Source organism: Oncorhynchus kisutch, linkage group LG14 (genome assembly GCF_002021735.2).
Source record: "Oncorhynchus kisutch isolate 150728-3 linkage group LG14, Okis_V2, whole genome shotgun sequence".
Taxonomy (NCBI): Eukaryota; Metazoa; Chordata; class Actinopteri; order Salmoniformes; family Salmonidae; genus Oncorhynchus; species Oncorhynchus kisutch.
Genome location: NC_034187.2, coordinates 76,029,024 through 76,033,400, shown reverse-complemented (window position 1 = coordinate 76,033,400; position 4,377 = coordinate 76,029,024).

Genomic DNA, 4,377 nt, shown 5'->3' with positions numbered 1-4,377 from the left:
AGTATTCATTGAAATTTAAAAAATAATCAATACTGAAACAAAAATAATACACGACAAACGAACAGAAAATAAACACCCACAACTCAAAAGTGAAACCAGGCTACCTAAGTATGATTCTCAATCAGGGACAACGATTGCCAGCTGCCTCTGATTGAGAACCATACCAGGCCGAACACAGAAAATCCCAAATGATAGAAAAAAGAACACAGACAACCCACCCAACTCACGCCCTGACCATACTAAAACAAAAGACAAAAAAAGGAACTGAGGTCAGAACATGACAGTAGTTGTTGTGAATTTGTTAGATTACTTGGAACTAGAAGCAAAAGCATTTCGCTACACTCGCATTAACATCTGCTAACCATGTGTATGTGACCAATAACATCTGCTAACCATGTGTATGTGACCAATAACATCTGCTAACCATGTGTATGTGACCAATAACATCTGCTAACCATGTGTATGTGACCAATAACATCTGCTAACCATGTGTATGTGACCAATAACATCTGCTAACCATGTGTATGTGACCAATAACATCTGCTAACCATGTGTATGTGACCAATAACATCTGCTAACCATGTGTATGTGACCAATAACATCTGCTAACCATGTGTATGTGACCAATAACATCTGCTAACCATGTGTATGTGACCAATAAAATGTGATTTGATTTGAAGTTTTCGACGTACTATTTAATGAAGCTGTGACTGATGTGGTAAACTCCTCAATCTTATCGGATGTATCCCGGTCTCTGTAGCTTAGCATCCGCTTCGTCGGACCACTTCCGCATTGACCACGTCACTGCTACTTCCTGTTTGAGTTTTTACTTGTAAGCAAGAATTAGGATAGAGTTATGGTCAGATTTGCCAAATGGAGGCCGAGGGAGAGCTTTGTACACGTCTCTGTGTGTGGAGTTAAGGTGATCTAGATTATTATTTTTTGCCTCTATATGCACAGGTGACGTGCTGGTAAAAATTAGCGCTGCCTCTGGATGTGCATTTTCTTGTTGGCTTATGGCCCTATACAGCTCATTGAGTGCTTTCTTAGTGCCAGCATCAGTTTGTGGTGGTGAATAGGGATTACACACCAGCTGTTGTTAACATAGAGACACTCATCTCCCCCTGAACTTTACCTGAAGCTGCCGTTCGGTCTTAAAAACTATTTTTTCGCCTAAAATGACATACCCAAATGTAACTGCCTGTAGTTCAGGACCTGAAGCAAGGATATGGATATTCTTGATACCATTTGAAAGGAAACACTTTGTGGAAAGTTTGTGGAAATGTGAAATTAATGTAGGAGAATATAACACATTTGATCTAGTAAAAGTGCAAGAGAAAGGCCACAGTGTATTATTCCAGTTTAGGCGCAATTTAGATTTTGGCCCCCAAATGGTAGCAGTGTATGGGCAAAGTTTTAGACTGATCCAATGAACCATTGTATTTCTGTTCAAAAAAGGTTACAAGTTCATTGATTTCAAGTTCATAACTGTGCACTCTCCTCAACCAATGGCATTGGGGTTATTTGACTGTAATAGCTTAGTTAGATTAACAAGGATGGAAGCATCCTGCCCATATCAGATGTTTCTATGTCCTGGATAATGTTCTTGTTACTTACAACCGCTAGTCACATTAGCGCTTGTCAGCTCAACCATCCCGTGGAGGGGGAGGGGGGGGGGATCCCGATCCCGATCCCGTAGAGGTTAATGATGTATAGAAAAAACAGCTAGATATATATTATCCATGTCCTTGTTCAGCCACAACTCCAAGTAACATAAATTATGACATTTCTTCAGGTCCCATTGATAGGATAGTCTCGAACGGAGCTCGTCCAGTTTGTTCGCCAATAGAACAAAGGGTAGAGGTGGTTTATTTACTCACAAAGTAGCCTTGTCATGGAGCTTGCTCGTCTGCCTCTCTCCGGGGATTAGAGCCTGGTCCGGGATGAGCAGTACACCCACAACTGCCAACTCGTTATAGTATAAATCTTCATCCAAATGAAGGTCAGTGATCGCTGTTCTGGGGTAGTGATCGCTGTTCTGGGGTAGTGATCGCTGTTCTGATGTAGTGATCGCTGTTCTGAGGTAGTGATCGCTGTTCTGATGTAGTAATCGCTGTTCTGGGGTAGTGATCGCTGTTCTGGGGTAGTGATCGCTGTTCTGATGTAGTAATCGCTGTTCTGGGGTAGTGATCGCTATTCTGATGTAGTGATCGCTGTTTTGATGTGGTGATCGCTGTTCTGGGGTAGTGATCGCTGTTCTGATGTAGTAACCGCTGTTCTGGGGTAGTGATCGCTGTTCTGGGGTAGTGATCGCTGTTCTGGTGTAGTGATCGCTGTTCTGGGGTAGTGATCGCTGTTCTGATGTAGTAATTGCTGTTCTGGGGTAGTGATCGCTGTTCTGGGGTAGTGATCGCTGTTCTGATGTAGTGATCGCTGTTCTGGGGTAGTGATCGCTGTTCTGGGGTAGTGATCGCTGTTCTGATGTAGTAATCGCTGTTCTGGGGTAGTGATCGCTGTTCTGATGTAGTAATCGCTGTTCTGGGGTAGTGATCGCTGTTCTGGGGTAGTGATCGCTGTTCTGATGTAGTGATCGCTGTTTTGATGTAGTGATCGCTGTTTTGATGTGGTGATCGCTGTTCTGGGGTAGTGATCGCTGTTCTGATGTAGTAATCGCTGTTCTGGGGTAGTGATCGCTGTTCTGATGTAGTGATCGCTGTTTTGATGTGGTGATCGCTGTTCTGGGGTAGTGATCGCTGTTCTGATGTAGTGATCACTGTTCTAGGGTAGTGATCGCTGATCTGGGGTAGTGATCGCTGTTCTGGGGTAGTGATCGCTGTTCTGATGTAGTGATCGCTGTTCTGGGGTAGTGATCGCTGTTCTGATGTAGTAATCGCTGTTCTGGGGTAGTGATCGCTATTCTGGGGTAGTGATCGTTGATCTGGGGTAGTGATCGCTGTTCTGGGGTAGTGATCGCTGATCTGGGGTAGTGATCGCTATTCTGGGGTAGTGATCGCTGTTCTGGGGTAGTGATCGCTGTTCTGATGTAGTAATCACTGTTCTGGGGTAGTGATCGCTGTTCTGATGTAGTGATCGCTGTTCTGATGTAGTAATCGCTGTTCTGATGTAGTAATCGCTGTTCTGATGTAGTGATCGCTGTTCTGATGTAGTGATCGCTGTTCTAGGGTAGTGATCGCTGATCTGGGGTAGTGATCGCTGTTCTGATGTAGTGATCGCTGATCTGGGGTAGTGATCGCTGTTCTGATGTAGTGATCACTGTTCTGGGGTAGTGATCGCTGTTCTGATGTAGTGATCGCTGTTCTGATGTAGTAATCGCTGTTCTGGGGTAGTGATCGCTGATCTGGGGTAGTGATCGCTGTTCTGATGTAGTGATCGCTGTTTTGATGTAGTGATCGCTGTTTTGATGTGGTGATCGCTGTTCTGATGTAGTGATCGCTGTTCTGATGTGGTGATCGCTGTTCTGATGTAGTGATCGCTGTTCTGGGGTAGTGATCGCTGTTTTGATGTGGTGATCACTGTTCTGGGGTAGTGATCGCTGTTCTGATGTAGTAATCGCTGTTCTGATGTAGTGATCGCTGTTCTGGGGTAGTGATCGCTGTTCTGATGTAGTGATCGCTGTTTTGATGTGGTGATCACTGTTCTGGGGTAGTGATCGCTGTTCTGATGTAGTAATCGCTGTTCTGGGGTAGTGATCGCTGTTCTGATGTAGTGATCGCTGTTCTGGGGTAGTGATCGCTGTTCTGATGTAGTGATCGCTGTTCTGATGTAGTGATCGCTGTTCTGGGGTAGTGATCACTGTTCTGATGTAGTAATCGCTGTTCTGGGGTAGTGATCGCTGATCTGGGGTAGTGATCGCTGTTCTGATGTAGTAATCGCTGTTCTGGGGTAGTGATCGCTGTTCTGATGTAGTGATCGCTGTTCTGGGGTAGTGATCGCTGTTCTGATGTCCAGAAGTGGTTTTCGGTCATTCCTTGCTCTGATTCTCTCCCTGTAATTATTTCTCCCTCCTTTCTTACGACTAGACTGCTTATAGTGATCTGTATGTGTGTGCTTCTGTGCACACACACACACTATGTCTGTAGGTCTATTGCCTGTTGGCGTTTGGTGTGGTATGTGTGCCAACACATGCATGTCTGTTTATTTCTCTTACTGGTTGGCTGTGTATTGCGGTAGGTATGCTGCTGTGCTGTGTTTCTCCACATTGTGCTGTTCTGGTTCCTCAGCACTTCACCCCCAGCATGCAATATCTCACCACTGTCACAACACTGACTCCCACTTCCATGAATAGTTGAATAGAGGACTCAATTGCCATAAAGCCTATTTTAGACGATTTCAAAGATGAGCCCTCTTTTCCAACTC